The sequence below is a fragment of the Maniola jurtina genome, chromosome 16 (genome assembly GCF_905333055.1).
Source record: "Maniola jurtina chromosome 16, ilManJurt1.1, whole genome shotgun sequence".
Taxonomy (NCBI): domain Eukaryota; kingdom Metazoa; phylum Arthropoda; class Insecta; order Lepidoptera; family Nymphalidae; genus Maniola; species Maniola jurtina.
This window is the reverse complement of record NC_060044.1, coordinates 3666183-3686230: the sequence shown is the minus strand read 5'-3', so window position 1 is coordinate 3686230 and position 20048 is coordinate 3666183. Positions and strand designations below refer to the sequence as shown.

General features: G+C 36.5%; 1 protein-coding gene and 1 long non-coding RNA gene across 5 annotated transcripts in view; one reads left to right on the top strand and one right to left on the bottom strand.

Annotated features, from left to right (window-relative positions):
• The window catches only part of LOC123873160, a 48942-nt gene extending 35654 nt beyond the window's left edge, over positions 1-13288 (bottom strand). For 3 of the 4 annotated variants that reach the window (XR_006797617.1, XR_006797616.1, XM_045917880.1), the window contains exon 1: positions 13042-13287. The gene's annotated coding sequence lies outside the window, so the exon portion shown is untranslated. Of the gene's footprint in view, positions 1-13041 lie in introns of all 4 variants that reach the window. The other variant, XM_045917881.1, reaches the window with a different exon arrangement.
• Positions 7960-19989, top strand: LOC123873163. Its single transcript, XR_006797618.1, has 3 exons — positions 7960-7970; positions 8453-8455; positions 17944-19989. It is a non-coding gene; the product is annotated as an uncharacterized LOC123873163 (long non-coding RNA).
• The last annotated feature ends 59 nt before the right edge of the window (positions 19990-20048 follow it).

Below are 20048 nucleotides of genomic sequence, written 5' to 3'. Positions count from 1 at the left end.
GCGGATCGTTCATCCAATCCAGTTAAAACTTTGTACACTGTTGTAGTTGGAACTTGCAAGTAGGTTTTTGACTTTTTTTTAATAAAAAAATAGCAAGCAAACTGAATGAACAAGATGTTAACTGATTGCCACCGATGCGGATTGGTTCACCTGGCCCCTTGAATAACCCCACGTTGTAACTTGTAATCTAGTTGGAACACCGTCGATGGGAGTCACATAATACTATCAAAGTACAATAAAGGTGGCGTACGAATCGCTTGCAACGCTTGTCAGACATTATATAGTAACATTTTTAAATAAAAAGATATACTGACTGACTGACCAAATATTTTAGTACCTACCTTCGACGAGCAGCAGCGAGGATTCTACCTATGCTAGTACCGTCTAGCCCATAAGGAGAGAAGACTCAAGGGATAAGGAGGAGACATACCTAAAATAATCATTAATTCATTCATTTATTCGAGAGTTGGGTGAGGCCTTGGGAGGTGGTGGGTTGTACATATCACGATGACATTTTAACAATAACCTCATTCATGAATATTCATTCCGTGACTGGACTAGCAAATATTTTAAGAATGCTTATGTGCAGTATCTAGAATCTAGATAATAGACCTATCAGAACAATCTATTAGGTATATTCTACGTGTGGGGTGACATCATTTCCACAGTAACGGAATTTCCTTTCGTTGACAAATTATTTAAACATATTTATTGTATGCAAATTTCCTTAGTTAATAATACTTATGCGAAGAAAATTTTGTGACTCTATTATTGGAATTTTTAATTGGAAACGGTTATTAATTTTAGTCATGTGGATAATTAGACGCTTATTGGCCTTACGAGTGTTTTTCTATATAAATAGACTCTATAAACAAAATTCTTTATTCATTCCTAGACCTAGTGCAAGCGGCACTGTACGTACTTATCCAGTTTATCCTTGTATATATAAAGATCCTACTAATATTATAAATGCGAAAGTGTGTCTGTATGTCTGTCTGCTACCTTTTCACGGCCCAATAGATTCTGACGAGATTTGGTACAGGGTTAGCTTATATCCCGAGGACGGACATAGTCTACTTTTTATCCCGAATAATCAAAGAGTTCGTACGGGATTCCTAAAAAGTAAAAACCCATCCGCTTAACCGATTTGTATGAAATGTGGTACCGAGGTAGCTTGCGTCCCTGTAATTGACATAGGCATTTTATCCCGGAAAGTCAAACAGTTTCCACGGGATCTTTAAAAACCTAAATCCACGCGGACGAAGTTGCGGGCACCCTCTAGTATCTAATAAATGTAAGGCACGCAGGTTTATTACTTACGTGGAAAACCATGAAACTCTTATCGAGCAGTATCGGCGGGTTGCGCAAGCGATAGCGTAATGCAAAATAGAAATGTTTCTACGCCTCATTTTTACCAAGGCTGCGGTTAATAACGAATGTTTGTCACGACAACTATGATCGGTCCTAACGGGAATTTACAATCACTGAATTAAAACCATTCATTCATCATTATCTCTCGCTGAAGTTAAAAGTATAATATCGGGTCACAAAAGCAATTTCATTTTTAGGGTTCCGTCAAAGGATAAAAAAGGAGTCCTATTAAATGTCACTCTGCTGTCTGTCTGTCCGCCGTACACGAAATGAGTTAAAAACCTGAAATTTTGGTATTGGGTTTAAAACGTTGACCTTAAACAAATATTGAATTATAAATTCAATTAAATTATTTCTCAGGGGGGCTCCCATATATGAAAAAGGATCCAGAAAAAAAAATTTTTCCTACCCTAGGATAATATGGAGTACCCTATCATTGTTTAGAGCTCATTGGAATAAGGAAACGGGGGGCCGTTAAAGTTGTTTTAGATCATTTTTGTGACAAGGGCTATTTCAAAACTACACTAGTTAGAAATATGAAACTTCGTTATATTATTATGAATCGTTAACCTACTGTATTTAACTAACAAATACTGAAAACAAGGTGTAGTATATTATAATGTTATGCGGGTATTCTAGGAAATAATATTGTAGCTGTCAATTGATGTAAGCAGTCCATAATAAACCGTTGTTACAACTCGGCGTTTTACTTCGATATACGAGTATTACAGTGGCGCAGTCGAAATAATAAGTTTTTCTTAGTTTTAAATGTCGGGCAAGATGTCGGTCGGCAAATTAGGCGAGTTTAACCTCAGTTCGGGTACGTGGAGTACCTATATCGATCGAATGGAGCAATATTTTCTTGCCAACGACGTGAAACCTAACCTACAAGTACCTACGTTGCTCGCGTGTGTAGGTGACGCAACATACGAACTGATGGTGGATTTGTGTTCTCCAAAGAAGCCTGGTGAGATGACATTTAGTGAATTGGTCCACCTAGTGAAAAAACACATTCAGCCAACGCCATCGATTCTCGCGGAGAGATATTTTCGGAAACGAGTACAGGCTCAGAGCGAATCGGTGGCTCAGTTCGCAGCAGCTTTGAAACACTTAGCCAGAGATTGCGATTTTAAGGATAACCTAGAGGAGAACTTGAAAGACCAGTTTGTATGTGGCCTATACAGTGAAACTTCACGACAAAGGTTATTCTGCGAGGATAGCGTGACCTTCGCGTCGGCCTTCAAAAAGGCCGTTGCGTTGGAAGCAGCCGCAAATGACGCTGCGGCAGTTGAACAACGGACGACGACGGACGGCGCGGTGCATGCGGTGCACGCGCAGGGGGCGCGCCCACCGCGTGCCGACGGCGTCGCGCGCGCGGAGTCGCGGCGGCGTTACGAAGGTTCTGGAAGTAGGGGCCGTCATGCAAGTGGGCTAAATAATCGACAGAAGACCGGAGCGTGTCTGTGTTGTGGAAGCAGAGACCACACTAGGCCGGACTGCCGCTATCAGAACTTTACTTGTAGGGTCTGCCTGAGGCCTGGACATCTGCAGCGCGTATGCCCTAGTGCGGGACGGAAAGCGGAGGGTCAAGTCCTCCGGCTAGATACAGCACATCGAGTGGAAGGGATAGAACGAAGCGGTGACAGTGACGGCGAACGTGAGAACTCGGCTGGGTATTATGATGACGAAGGAGTCGGAGGCCCCAGCGGGCTGTACATGGTACGACTGACGGGATCTGATCCGGTAGTGGCCGAAGTGACCGTGGCGAATAGACGGCTGGCCATGCATGTGGATACCGGTTCGCCTATATCATGTATAAGTGACAAAATATATGCGGAGATGTTTTCGAAATACAAGGTACATGATAATAGTTACAAGCTAAAAGGCTATGACGGAAGTGATATTAAATGTGTCGGTTATATCATAGTGCCCGTTAAGTATGGCCTTATCAGTGAAAACCTTAAATTATACATAATTCTTAAAGGCGCGGTGCCTTTGCTAGGCAGGGAGTGGTTAATAAAGTTGCGTATGAGTATCACGGTGCCTAAATCGGTCCTCGCTATCGGTAAAGAAAAATGTGGCGGATTCGATAAAAATAAGTTTATAAGTGAGTACCCGGGAGTGTTCAGTGGCAAGCTGGGTCGGCTGCGCAGCCAGTGCGCCACGCTGCGCGTGCGGGAGGACGCGCGGCCGGTGTTCCGGTATTTATAAGCTGTAGCCAAAATAAACGTTTTTTTTTTTTTTTTTTTGGGTTTTCTTTCACGGTTTATTTTATATTTGACCTAGGAAAAGTAATGTTTACCCCAAACCTAAAATATGATGTTCATTATTATGTACGGAACCCTAAAACAGCGAGATCCGACTCGCACTTGATCGGTTTTTATAATAAAGTAACAGAATGGTAACAGTTATAATATGTATACTCGTACTTCCTGATAGTAAGTAGGTACATTTTAGCTGTTTTCGGCATAACATGATCACGTTCTGGCCCGGGCGGATGTAACGATGTTTCCCATGATTAATAACAGTTCTTTATGATGGTGGTCTCATTCTGAGAAAGGTTGATTGTATCATTTTGATGAGCAAGTTTCACCATTGTCATGGTCATCATTAAGTTGAAGCTTAAGTATTATGATATTTTTGCATGGAAGTACTTTCACTAAGCAATTGTTCAAATTATAAGTTTGAGTAGAGAATACTTTATTTCCCTTTGTCATTGTTGTTATCATGGGTATTGAGTAAGTATAAAAAATTACTTTGCTTATATAACTCTTGCATAAACAAATATATTTTCTTTAATTTATAGACTAGCGCTTGTTGCAATCCGATGATGCTGGCAACTGGCAATAGCTTGACGATGCAGCCTAAGATGGAGCGCGCTTGCCTAGAAGAAGCCTATTCGTTCTTGACTTGAAAATACCTATATTAAAATCTATATGAATAAAATTATTAAAGTTTTCTCTGTTTCAGTTATTGTCTGTTGGTCGAGCTACACTAAGATATTTTCAAAAAAGCTTTTTCAGATTTTTGCTTCTAGGTCTTGATGCTGACGGGAAGTTAAATGTTGTGCAGTTGTGGACACCTACTTTATAACACATGCAGGAAAAAGATTATAAAGATCCCTAAGTAATGTTTTAACGAACTCTCAATCAAATTTTTCCATTTTACAATAATACCAACACCTCGATTGAACGATATTTAAAAAAAATAGTCGATCAAATTTTTCCAATTGCTTTTGTTTCGTCAAAAGAATCTACCACTGGATTGAAATGCCCTTCCTACCAAGAACAACTAGCTAGAAACTCGGCGGTTACTCATAATAATAATATCATAGTTTGACTTATGAAGGGGAACTCTGATTTTGTTCGTAAAAATATTAGATTTATAAATAAATTAATAAGAATTTAGTAACTTATTAAATTAATTCACGAAAGATAAAATTCAAATAAAACTCCAGAAAACAACGTAGAACAATGTAGATAAAAGAGTTTACTTAAATGATAGAACATTCGTAGATAATTTACAAATCAAATATTTTGACATTATATCCACACTCCTCAACCAAAGATAACCCATATTCTGTACAGAATACAGATCTAAATCCTTAAATTGTGAAAAAGTACTTACGAATTCATTTAAATTAACTGAACAAACTAATTATCTCCGTCATATAGGAATTGCACACATATAGGCAGTGACGGATTAACCCTTAATCAAATTAAGCAATTGCCTTGGGCATCACTTCTGAGGGGGCACCAGAAGAAGCACAAAAAAAATCTGCCCTTAGGGCATCACGTCTCACTCACGTCACCAAAAACCACACTAAAAAGAGTTTCTAAGAGTTTCTCGAAGATTTAAGATCGGACATAGAGTCCGATCTAGAGTCATAACCCCACTCCCGCTTGCCCACTCGCTGCCCGCTTGTGCATTCGACAATTCGAATGCCTCCGAAAGCCGCAAGGCGTATTTCAATAAATAAATAACTTATGCTTTGGTTTTTATTGTTGTCGCACCTACTACTCCACTTCTAAAGTACGTTACATCTCATCATCTTATTTTACAAAAAAATAATGTTTTTAGGCGGTAAAGGTTTAAAGACCGATTCTAGTTGACATACGGATAGGGGGGCCCATAGACATGGATTGCTTAGGGCACCAAGTAGTCTTAATCCGTCACTGCATATAGGTACCATATAATATATTATATGAGGTCTTTAACTGATTAAACTGAGGCTAGTCATGTTCGAAAAGAAACTACTCTGAACTATATTTGGCTTAGCGCGAGAATCTAATGGCATTTACCTTACAAACCATGACAGTGTCTGAATCACGAGTTAGCTGACGCTCGAAATATATGCCGTGAAATCATACTCAGGTACCTACTGTAAGTCTTACGTCTAAGATGGGCGGGTGAACAGGTGGACGCCTCAGCAGAAAAGACCAAAAGGCAGCCCAAAAAAGCGTTGGATGAAATGCTTTCGCATTATCGCAGAAGAAGATCTGAGGAGAATGGGTAAATAAATAAACAGATTATGTATAAAGAAGGCAGATCAAGGGCCACGATGCATGTATAAAAGAAGACAGTGGAGGAGGCGAGGATGCCCAAAGGGTTGTAGTGCCACAGGGTAATAACTGATTAAAGAGAACTACAGCCACTGCCTAGAAACAGACTATAAAATGGCTGTGATGTATAGCAGAAGAATATGAACCGAAAGAAACCATGATGGTTCCTCGTTTTGTATTTGAATATTAATTGTGTAAAAATATTTTTGACCACCAAAATCGAGAAGAAAGTTAGATAATAGCACTAATCATTATTAAAGGTATTTTCCTTTACTACCTTTCAAAGACTCCTGAAGTCTGATACTAAGTAAATAGGTATACTTAAGGTACAAGTGTACTTAAATTAAAAATTTATAGCATCCCCGACAAGTGAAGGTTACAGTAACTAGAAAAGAGCTGATAACTTTCAAACGGCTGAACCGATTCTCTTGGATTATAGCTAAGAATACTTTCGATCAAGCCACCTTTCGAACAAAAAGAAACCAAATCAAAATCGGTTCATTAATTTATGAGCTACGATGCTACAGACAGATACACACGTCAAACTTATAACACCCCTTCTTTTTTTGGGTCGGGGGTTAAAAAGAATAGTTATTGTGATTTTTGCAAATACCTAATTGGCATACCTATTGCTTTACCTAAGACACAACTGCAATCATAAATATTATTATAAAACCACAAAACCACAACACTATACTTAATAAGGAGTCTCATTATAAAACAATTTATGAATTTAAAAATTAATGATACATACTCGTAGGTACCTACGTCATCATTACTAACATCCTAATTAGTATCTAATCAAATTTCAATTAAGCGTCAATAGACGTTTTTAATTAACTTTGATCATGTTTTAATTACTGAAATAAATTAAAACTTAAAATAAACTCCAGGAAAACTTTTCTCTTACCTTTGTGTTACTAATGAAGTTCTGCCGCAAGCGCGACGCGACATAAGGATGGAATTCACCGACTTTTAAAACGGCCAATTAATTATTTATCAGATAACCGGCTGATTTAATAATTTTTATTGGGTTCAATGAAATAAAATAATAATTTTAAAGGCTTCAACCAAGATTGATGGGCTATGACAACGTGTGCAACACGGCTTGAGATTAGAAGTGTTATTAGCAATAGGTGAAGACGCACTCAATCAAATCAAATCATATATTTTCCAAAATATGACCAATAAAATATATACAGTGTAGGTACACTGTCTGAAAGTCAAAAAGGTGAACTATTAACATAGGTGAGGTGGCAATGATAATAAGTTAACTTGAAATTATTTATAACAGAGTTCAGTTCAGTTCAGAATGCGAATGTCTGTATTGGTAGAAATGTCACAAAGTGAAGGAGGTCTAAGTTTTGCCTCTTAACCTTTACACATTACTAGCTTATGCCCGCGACTTCGTCCGCGTGGATTACCAAATTACAGAAACCCTATTTTACCCCCTTTGACCCCTAAAACATATATGTACTTTTATTCATTCATGACCTATATCCAAATACATATTTTCATGGATATAACTTGAAAAATTACGGTCTTTCATACATTTCATGCCCTATTGCCGCCCTTAGAGGTTAAATTTCCAAAAGTGCTTTCTTAGTGAGCGCCTAGGTATGTTATTATAATATATGGAACCTACTGTCAAAATTTCAAGATTATAAGTGATTTAAGCTGTGCTTTATTAGTTTAGTTGATCAGTCTGTCAGAACAAGTCTTTTTATATGTTTCATTATATCTGATCTATATTTGTCTGGTGAAGCAATTGACACTAATTGACCAGGATGATGATGATCCACTTGACGCTAACAGTTCATGACGCGAGGAAATCGCTGTCGTGTGTAAAGTGGCACGTTGTTGGATTTATTCTTTTTCGTGACTTTGTCTTAAATCTTGGCACATACATCCTGAGGCCCTGACTCTCTCCGAACGACTAGTGATATCAAGAAAAACTCAACTGGTCAAAATAATATATGTGTATGTGTATGTGAAAAATCATACAGTTGGACTCTGTAGCCACTAGCCATGTAGTTGGTAAAAGTTTTTATTTAAACTGTCTAACGGTCTAACGAAACTCATGGATTTTAAAATATTTATATGTATGACAATTTTTTTTTGTTTTCGAAAACAACTTTTTTTTCGACGCACACTTTTCATTTTCAGGATTACCCTGAAAATTTATTTTTTCAAAATAACTTTATGTTTGTGTGTGCGTGTGTGTTTGTGTGTGTATATATTTGTGTGTGTGTGTGTGTGTGTGTGTGTGTTTGTGTGTGTGTGTGTGTGTTTGTTACTCTTTCACGCAAAAACTACTGGACGGAATTTGGAATTGCCTATACCTATCCACGCAGACGAAGTCGCGGATATTATTTAGTACATTAATATGACTAACTAACCAAAACGCTAATTCGGTTAATAATAATCTAACCACAAATTCACTTTCAATCATCGCTCGGAAGTATTATTCTGGACATCATTTCCGTACGATGTCACGCGACGATGCGATTCTATTCCAGCACGTTCGATGCACGACACTCGATGTGCTTCCGTGTGCGACCGCTATCTGGTCTAATAGGTCTAATCGATTGCAATAATTAACAGTTGAAAGCGTGGTAAAAACTGTCTAGTATTTGCGAGCTTTTGCAATTAATAACCAAGTTACATTAACTATTGTACTGATGATTAACTGCTATTTACTATTGGTTGTTCACCTACCTTTGAAGATATTAAATGAAAAAGATTATTTTACTCGTTTATCTGTGTAATAACTATGACTGCCGTACTTTTGTTAAAAAGCAGAAACACCAAAAAGAAGCCTAAGTACTTGAATAATTAATGACCAAAAAAACCAGGGAATTTAAAAATGTGATATTTTCTAAAACGTAGGATGCCACATAAGTAGGACTAACTAACTAAATGATATCATGATTTTAGAATAGTAATAGCTTAATACTGCAACTTCGTCAGCATATATTTAGATTTTTAAAGATCCCAGTGGAATTTCTTAAAATTCTTTCATAGGAAATGACATTTGAAATCATTCGACAGTAAAGCAAAAAGTCCTCGATGGTTTTTATGAAAAGTTATACCTAATTAATTAATACCTCTAACCGAATAAGGTTATCGTACCGATAGATCATTTACATTTTCTAGGGAAACAGTATAATGTCTATTTTAATTGACTGCAGTTTCTAATTTTATTTCAACGTCGTGGTTGCTATTTTAATGATTAATCATGTTATAATTAAAAAGTTTCAAGTTAATTGAGCTTAAAGTGATTCCTGTTCCTATGTCTACAGATTAATTACTGTGAATGTGCGTGTGGCTTTACACACTTTATACAATGTGTAACCAGAACCCTAGCAAATACTTAAGGTTATTATTATACTTACTAAGTTACTACCTAACTACAATCCAATGTCAATAACCTTATCTTATAGTTTTAGTGATTTAGTACTTGTCAAAACCGCAATGTATAGCGTGCAAAACTCGGGCCAATGCCCCACCTACGATGTGGTATTGACTCGAGTGGCCTATTTACGTAACATTCGTTGACTTCTAGAGTTAATCAGATGTTCTATCTGCAATATTGAACTTTTTAAAGATACAGAGTTTTTTCTTCTCCTGTACTGTGGCACCTTATCAGTAATCATCAGTATCTGTCTTTATTTTTGCTAGCGTTTCGGTTACACCTTGTATAAACTTAGTAATGACTAACGAATCTGTCTAATAACCATATAACTAGATTTTCATTTTATTTTTATATTCTTGCCTATTTAGTATTTACATTTATAACATACATATTCTGCATTTATAAAACAACTTACACACTATAACAGTTACATCAGGTTTTAAGGTTGTTTTACCGGTTTAAAAAGTCCTACGTGCGTTTCCAGTATTCAAGTCTGTGTACTTTTCATAGGCGTAAAGATCTAGCAAACAAAAAGGTGCCTAAGTACCTCGTACCTATTTTGTGCAAGACGATTTATGACGTAGTATGTAGTACGTAGCTACAGATTTTAGACATGTCCCAGAAAAGTTTAGCTGCGCAGCACATTTTGGTGACTCTTCTACTTGAACTGTTACTTCTTACGTATCGGTACCCATTCCTAAGTATGTACCTAAGCTTGTGCGATTTATGAAGCTTTAGATTTTCAAAGCTCGAGTGATCCGGAGATGAGGCCTTTGCAACTTAGGCAGGGCCAGTTGAACATTCCGCGGATAAAGGAACTTTACCGTTAAAGTTAAATTTGACCATCACAAAAAGCTGGTTGCACAAGTCGGTGTTGGTTAACTTTTGAACAACATTTAACTTTAATTAACGGTCAATTAAAATTGATCAAAAGTTAACGAACACCGTAACTAACATTGTATAAAATTAATAGGTACTAACGTAGCGCAACGTAACCTATGGATGTATGGATACTGACTTGTGCAACCCACTGTACTTATTTTTAACAACCTACAATTCTGTAACACTTGCAATCATCCATAATTAGTAATATTATAACGTGAAAGTGTGTCTGTCTGTCTGTCTGCTAGCTTTTCACGGCCCCACAGTTAACCGATTTTGATGAAAGGTACGGAGTTAGCTTACATCCCGGGGACGGACATAGGCTACTATTTATTCCGGTAAATTAAAGAGTTCCCACGTGATTCTTAAAGACCCCATCCGTTTAACTGATTTATATGAAATTTGGTATAGGTAAAGGTAGCTTGCTTGCGTCCCGAAAATCAATATAGGCTACTTTTCATCCCGGAAAATGAAAGGGTTCCCACGGGATTTTTAAAAACCTAAATCTACGCGGATGAAGTCGCGTGCATTATCTAGTAATACAAAGGTGACACCCGCACTTGCGAAACTTCGCGCGGGGAAATAATCTGTGATTTGATAGGTGCGGTGCAAGATAACTTCGCGCGAATATATCTAATAGTTAGATTATAACTCTAATAGTTGTTACAAACAACTTGTGTGCAACTGGCCCTTATTGCTCAACCTACGTATACAAATAGGTAGATTTGGATTTTGAAATTGATTTACGATCGCAAGAAAAACCAACGTAAAAACTGTTACAAAAACATTATAAATAGTAACTGTGTTTTAAAGTAGGTATGGGTAGCGCGTCATTTTACGACACATTTTCGCGAAACTGTGTCGTCAATATTTACGTGCTTAAAATTACTTGTCTATCATATTTTTAGTGTTCCGTGGGTACTCGAAGGAACCCTTCGAATGCGAGTCCGACTCGCTCTTGGCCGATTTTCTGAATATAATTTTGTTTGTAGAGGACGTCCCCCTATGTGTGTATTGTGCCTGTAGGAGTGCTAACTGCTATTAACAGTTATCTAATTGAACTATGGTATGTGACCATATGTGACTGTGGTTCTGACTTCTGACGCGTCTCCGTCGACGCTGTGACGCTGAAATCGTTTATCATCATCACCAACATCATCATTTCAAGTTCAACCCATCACTGGCGGTTACTGAGTACTGAGTATGCATCTCCTTTCAGAATGAGAAGGGTTAATATCATTGTCCACCACACAGGCCAAGTGTGGATTGTCTAACTTCACACACCTTTGACAACATTGAAAGGAGAACAGAGAACATGGAGAGAACTTGGAAAATAGAATAAGCTTAAACACATGTACCTACCTCCGAAAAGATTATAGGTACTTAAGCGCGTGCCCCGGATCGAACCCTGGACCCTCGATAGGAGGCCGACATCTTAACCACTAAGCGACCAACGCTTTTTCATTATTAGGTAGGTCTAGGTACATCAGTAAGCAGGCATCCTTTTGTTTGAATCTCCAAGAATAGGTACTAGGCTAACTAGGGTATAGCATTACCAAATTCCGTCATTCAAAATTTTGAATTTCAAAAAAATTCTAAATATTTTTAATTGGAGGGGAAAGGGGAGTATTAGTTATGATTAGCATGACTAATATTCTTTTTTAAAAGAAATTGTTCAATTAAGCTTTTACAAGTAGGTACTTATGAATGCAATTCGTCAAGTGCATCTACTACTGGTTCGGAATGCTTTACCTACCGAGATGAACCACCAAGAAACTCGGCGGTTGCTCTTTTTAAAGAAGTCACTAGTCAGACAGACATACGCATTTATATTATAAGTATGGATTTCATGGTTCTAAAGTTAAAACTTGTATGTATAGGTACATCTGTGTACTACACATCAATCTCTTTTATAACAGAAATAAACGTCTTAAAAAAAGTAAAATCATCTGCTGTAATTATCACAAAAACAATAGGTTCACTTCACTTGTCTAGCTCCCATTTAACCGGCGTTATTATACTTAATTATGTAAGTATTATAATCGCTTAGTTGACTCACAAACTTGAGGAAAATTCTTTTCAATGGGATTTCTTTTGGCGTTTCATCAAATTGAATTCAGAATTACCATTAAAACTAGCTACCTTGTAGTTAAGTAGGTAGGTAGGTACCTTATATATATCTGCTATTAGGTAAAATGTTATATGTTTTATTTATTAGGCAACTATTACCTGAGTAAAACGTTATAATTATGTTTTATTTATACTTACTTAACGTAGGTAGGTACCTATTGTTGTACCTACTTGCGATAGTAACTAACGATAGGCGAGGTGAATGTAAATTGAACCAAAATAATGGAAGTAAACTAACAAAATAGGTAGGTAACTATTCAATAGTTTCCATAGTTAAGTATGGAACCATGAACGTAGTAGGTATTTTCATGTAAGTAGACGTATGCCTAATTGGTAAGTTAATAGACGTAATTTAATTCATGAAGATTAGATACTTACTATAGATAAATAAAACAGAAGTGTTAACACTGTTAACTAGGTAGGTACAATAAGAGTAATTATGCACCTTAATTATATTTTTCATTTGATGAAAATACCTAGTTACATAATTAATAAATAGGCAAGGACCTACTGAAAATTTTATACAGAGCAATAACGATAGATATATACCAAAGTATACTCAACATAGTCATAAATACATATTCATAAGAAACGCTGCACAAAAGTGTCAAATACCAAACTGACCCGGCCAACAATGCAAAGTCAGCGAATGGCAACACAAACACACACGGACATACTAACCTCAAAGTTCAAACTCGTTCCGCTAGTGCTTTACCGTTACACTACACATGCACAAACAATAACAATTGCAGTCTCTGAACACCAATTTCCGACCGACGACCACTGGTTGCGACTTTCGAACAGCAACTACTTACAAAGTACAACGCATACACGCTTGGTTCCAGCCAACACTACCGATAAGTGAATCAAGAATCAAGATAATGCGAGTGGTAAAAGTATGTGTAAAGTCGGGCGCACATGAAAGCGTTATGATTTTATTCATTAAATCTTGTACGGTCTATCGTATTCGTATCGAGGACATTCGCGAGTTCTGGGTTCAATCCCCGTATAGTGTGTTAGCATACCTATAAGGAATATTCAAAGTATGCATATTTTATGTACATTCGCTAAACACCATTCATACACTTATTTTATTTCTGAGGATTCACTTAATCAATATTTCAATATTCATTAAATCTCTCGTAGCCACGTCCACCATCATGATCATTGCCTGTGCCGACGTCTGATGATCCCCTTTTGAAGGAGCCACTTCCACGTCCATCACCATATACATATGCCCCTGTTCCATCCACCGGAACTACCAGATCCGTTAGCCATGGTTTGAATTTGAGAACACATAACCTGATTGGTTTCATGTAGTAGGTACCTACTGCGATCTTAGCTGAAAACGATCCTGAGGAAACTTGCATGCCTCAAAGTTCACCACAATATTTTCAAATAATAGGTGTGAAGTCAAGTCTGCCGATTCACACTTGACTAGCCAGTGGACTATGGAAGCCCTTTTCATTCTGTGAGGAGAGGAGGATGGGTATTATAATCCGAAAAACAGCGAAACGCTATGTTTCGCTGTGTGCACTAGGCATATAAGTAATTTGTACTGAACTGCACTATACAGTACCACGTACCTACCTACTATAAGATTGTCTCAATGATTGTCACGGAATCTTTTCTCCACGACGAGAGCCGGGTCGATGACTCGCTCGTCAGCCGTGACAAAATGTTGACAATTAGGTAACTACTTTTTAACCGACTGTGCAGGCAGACACCTTAATAAATACGTAGACAGTCTGTAAATCTGTTCCGTAGTTGGTATCCTAACTATAATTTTCATCTAGGTAGAAAAAAACAATATTTACGCGTACGAGGTCGAAGAAAAATACTATATAGGCAGGCAAATATTTTATTTATGTATTGTAGGTACCTATAGTTCTTACGAAAAAACCACGAAAAATCGGGCAAGTACGAACCGGACTCACACGAATAAGGTTCCGTACCGTCGTACAATAAATAACACTGTTCACTTTTTTTTAATTTTCATGGCGGCCATTTCTACATTTTTAATTTATTTGTTGTTATAGCGGCAATAGAAAGACATCCTGTGAAGATTTCAACTCTCTGTCGGTTCATGAGTTCCCGCTGACAGACAGACCAACGGACAGGTTGGCACATGGTTGGCACCCTTGGGTACGGAACCCTAAAAAACAGGATCACAAAATGACTAACAGGAAATGCTATTGCTGTTTGTTACATTTAGTATTGCGGTTATGAAGAAGGAAAAAATAAACAATTTTTTTTTATCGCGAAATATTTTTTTACAAGCTCAACGAATCACAAAATCAACTTTATTACAAATTGATAGAGTCTCAATTAGAATACCATAGGGGTACACAATACGACCGTATGTTGCGAAACCTTATTTACATGGGCGACCCGGGGACGACGCACCCGTCGGAGGAAATCCCAGCTTCAGTTTTACAGGAAATTCATATTATCCACTTTATTCAATAGATAGTTTAATCTCGTTTTGCATTTACGCAGGGCGTTTAAAAACTAGTGCACCTGCCTACTTAACTATTACTTTACTAAATCTACCATACAGTAAGTTCTTTAACTATACAGACCATTACTTATCTAATTATTATTATTGACTCTCATTAGCTTTTATATAGGTTAATAAAATAAAGACAATGTCTCTTCAAACCACTAACTGCTAAGTAAAACCTTGCTTTTCTTTACTCATTTAATTCGAGAGGAAAGTTTTTTAAAAATTAAACCCAGTGCCCAGTCGAAGACCTATACTGAAGCTAGATGAATATTCAAATGAATATTAATTTAATTGATCGTAAATTCGCACGTTCAAAACAAAACTGGTCCCACACAAAATCTCGATTTATCAATAATATTATATTATGACCATGATTATGAGATAATAATCTATCATCATCTAGCGAAAAGTATCTTTAGAAGTTTCAAAAGTTTCTGAGACAAGGATCTTTACAAGGGACGTGTTTTTTGCTGAATTTCAGCCGATTTACTTGTTACTTAGAACTGCCAATTTTTGGTTAGTGCCATTTTTGTTTTTTATTAATTATTTATTGATTATCTACTTACTTTATTAGTACCTTCACGTCATCTACAAATGGAACTAGGAATACCTACCTAAGCTTGGTGTATAGGTATCTACTTACATGACTCGCCAAACGTAATTCTTTTGTTTGTATTATAAGTCTACGCAAAAAGTAGGTACTTACCTGTTTCGCCAAATTAAGGAAACTTTCTATACTTACCTACCTATTAGTAATATAAATATACCTATAATAATAAAAACAATGTAATTACGAGTAAGTCGCAATTACTGACGTGTAAAATTCCACACTTTATCGTGTCATATTACTCCGAATACAGTTATCATTAGTCAACAAGACGCATCTCGATTCTCGCGGAAGATTTTCAACGGGGACTTTTCTAGCCTAGCAAACCTTACTGCACCTGCAAGTCGCATATGAAGTTGCATCATAACATTGCATGTATGTGTGTATGTTTGTATCCAGATTCTGTGTGTTCCACCGTAGCGGCTAAACTACTGGGCCGATTTTGATGAATGAGGTGTCAATCGATTCGTTGTAAAGGCCCGGGTTATATAGGCTATATTTTATACGAAAAAAATCGGCTTGACGGATGTTACATCAAAAAAGTGAGGGTCTTACTTTTTTTTAAATTGCTATTGTGTCGAGTGGGAGAGGAGAAAATTCTGAGTTCATTAATATAAATAGGTATACTTAGTTATTATTAATCCTATAAATTTTTTCGTTTTAATTCATAGTCATATTCTTTCAAATTGATGAGCGTAGCGGCACACACTATTATGAATACAGAATACAGATACCTACTGGCGCTTTGTTTACCCAATTTTAGGTAAACGACACCTAGGAGCATGATTGAAAACATGGCGTTCCATTACTAATCTATAGATGTCATTGGAACCTTAGTCAACTATCTGTAGAGAATGATAAAAACCTCACAGGATTGTAAGAGATAGACCAACTGACGAGTAGTCGTTACATGTTGGTCCCTAGAACCGGATACTAGCCAGCGACTTTTAAACTAGCTAAGTACCTAATATTTACTTAAAAAATCCGGTGCGTGTGTGTCTTTCAGGAATTTGTTAGTTTGCCCCTTGAACAACCCCATGTTGTAATCTAGTGGGAACACTGCCGATGGTAAGTGTAGGTAGTTGATTCCACAATTATTAGTTGGGTACTCTATAACTTATAAAGCCTACTTATCTGTAACAGTAACTATCCTAGGTAAGTACCTAGGCTAAATCACTTGCAGGCTTTCTATTACAATAGTCAAATAACAGCTTTCTCATGCAACAATGTCTCTGATTCAAGCTAAGATGGATGGGCGAACGGACAGACGGACATGGCGACTACGGAACCCTAAAAAACAGCCTGTTTCACAGCCATGAAACAAGCGCGTCTAACTTCTTAATACCTTGCCCGTCAGACCGATCGAAATCACATCAGCTATATAAACAAACCATGGTACTTTATCAATCTTCAAACATACCTACTTCACTGGTATGACGTGGGTTCTTTGTGAAGGCGACACTTGACGAAGTTTATACATCTAAGATGATTATGTACCAGGTACATAGCTATAATATAAATCATTTAATACTATTTTTCATTCAGGTTCAAAATGTTGAATTCTCATAATGTTGAATTTGCAAAATGTTGAATTTCGGAGTTGTGTTGAATATTCACAAAAAAATTTGATAAATGCAACTGCTAAATAATTTATCTTTGCCTGGGATTTGAGGGGGATAGGCACCCCCAAGCTCCCCCCCCCCCCCCCCGGATTTTTAGCTCTCGTTTAGTTTTTGAGGTATCCCCCGTCACAAAAATTTTCTAAATCTGACAACCTTGACGGTAACTCTTTTTAGGTCAACATTTTAGGACTCAACATTTTGCTAATTCAACATTATGAGAATTCAACATTTTGGGAATTCAACATTTGAACCTGAACGCTATTTTTATTCTCTGAAAAATCCAGCCGGCCTAGTTATTGATCGATGAAAGAATTATCAATTATTCCAACCACAGTATTCATCATCACCATCATCAACCCATCGCCAACTCACATGGGTCTCTTCTCAGAATGAGAAGGGTTTGGGCATAGCCCAGAATCCGGATAGCCAATTGCGGATTGGCAGACACTTCACACATCTTTGAGAACATTATGGAGAACTCTCAACGATTACGGCTTACATTAAAAATAATGAAAGTACAGAAAAAAAAACGGGCGATCTCATTGCTAAATTGATTTGTAACTTAAATTACGGAGGGTTCCAAATAAAAACTCTTATTATTCGAAAATAAAACTTTATTGACGTAAACCTTAATCAGTTCTAAAATAATAAATAACCTATGTTCTCACTAAGCACAACCCAAAACTGGCACAGATGAGGGCATCCTCAACTCACAGCCAAGTAATTACCGTACCGTGACAACATGGGACCATGGGAGAGAACACCATACGACTAACCCACAAGGAGTATCCAGGAGGTTCCGCCGTCAATATTCCGAGAGGCAATCCAGCCCACGCAAACACCATAAGAATACACCATGTGTCAACCCTGTCAACGGAAACCATAAAACCGGCCGGTTGTGAGAACTTTAGCCTGAAAAAACTCAACATGTGCCACCCTTATTTCCCCACAATTGAACAAACTAGATTCTCTTTTTACCCTAAACTTAAAAAAAAACATTTCTGAAACGAAATTTTAATTAATCTAATCCTACTACAGATTAGTTATTTTTTACTCAACTCAATTATTTACATTATTTCACACAGTTGTTGTTATTACAAAATATATAACAGACTATATTTATTGCTGAAACAAAATATACATTATTTAAAAAAGTAATTCAAAATAAAATCAGGTTTTTGGAGCAGGATACAAGAAATATTTGCTCTCCCTTCACTGGACAATAAAATTGTTGATATTTTTAGCAGTAAATAAGCAGCTAAAGTTTAAACAAAGATGAGATTTTATTGTCCAATAAAAGTATTAATATGGCAATGGTCTATTATTACTACTAAACAATTATTTATTAAGGAAATATTATGGAATCTAAATATTGACAGCACTAAAAGGAATCAAAATATCTTTAGTGCTGTCAGCGACCAAAACATTTTTTAAATCTTTTTTCCTTAAAATAACTATGTTATGGTAGCTATTTTCAGTGTAAAAACAATACATAATTTACAATATTTCGAGTTTATATACTTTACCTTAATAATGAAAGGTATGAATCAATTTTGTGATAAAATTAGTAAAATCTAAGCTGTCCTATTACAATCAATTCCTTTAGCGCACCGACGAATTAGTACGTTATATAGAATAGACTGACGCTTTTATGCCTTAGGGTATATCCGATCCGAGAAAATTCTGATCTATGAGCGAAATTAATAATGAATCCTATCTGTAATATATCGATAAGTTTCCTAGCAGCAAACATTTATATTTGTCAAATAATGTATGGTCTCTTTAAAATACTACGGATAGATTGATTATTAATTTTGGCCACTAGAAAACTCGAATCCTGCGTCTGTTCCGACTGATGTTGCTTGCGTGTTCTTGACTCTGATTCGGATCGGACGCAGTGGGCAAGCGTTCATACAAGTTTCACTGAGGTTAATTCATTCGGTCCATTAACAATGCTCCTTATTGGAGATATTCTCTGCTTTGGAAATTAATTGCTTTGGATCTAGTGTGCAACAACCCCTCATATAAATAGTAATTCAGATTGAGAATTCTCGGATTCGGATCGGATGCAGTGCATAAAAAACCAAGGCATAAAAACACACCGCATGCGAATGCGTCGGTGTCCTAAAAGAGTAATTATTACAAATTTTTCAATATTATAAAAACAAATTAATATTTTTTTAGTTCGAAAATTATGTTTTAAACATTCATACAACAACACTTGTAACTATTTCCTAAAGCATTATTTACAAGTCAAAATAAGGGTTGATATTTCAATCACTACCGAATTTTACTAAAAAAATAAATTTTACAGAACTGTACAAAAAATGTCTAAGCGACACTCATTTGGCGATTGAAAAATCGGATACAAATGTATGAAATTATTTTTCATCTTAGCAGATCAAGTCACTAAGTCCATTCAAAACTAAGCCAAATAATCTTCAACTGAGGACTAAATTTGACATTTCGAGTTTTTGTATTGAAAACATTTAAAAAAAAGTTTAACTCTGTTGTGCAGTTTAAGATTATTAAGCTACTGAAAAATCAGTTCTAAGGTCTACTTGCGTAAGGTTCACTTAATTTACTGATTTAGTTATTTTTTTGCTGTCACTTTTTGGCAATCACATTGTTTTTGTATAGTGTGCAGAGTATAGAGCACGCAAAACAAGAAGTCCAATTTTAAACGAGGCCTATGACTGCGAATTTTACATAAACAGTCTAAGCCTCAGAGCTTCAGTATTTAATCCTTAGTCTATGATCTGTTCAAGTCTCTATGTTGCAACTTCAGGTGGACTTCTTGTTTTGCAATTACTATCTTCTTGTTTATCTTCTTGTCATGGCAATTCAATGAATTTCTGACTTACGACTATAACTTAACGAGAAATATTACTTATTTTCATAATATTACTTTTTTTAATATTACTTAACTTCGTATAAAAAAATCTATAACACA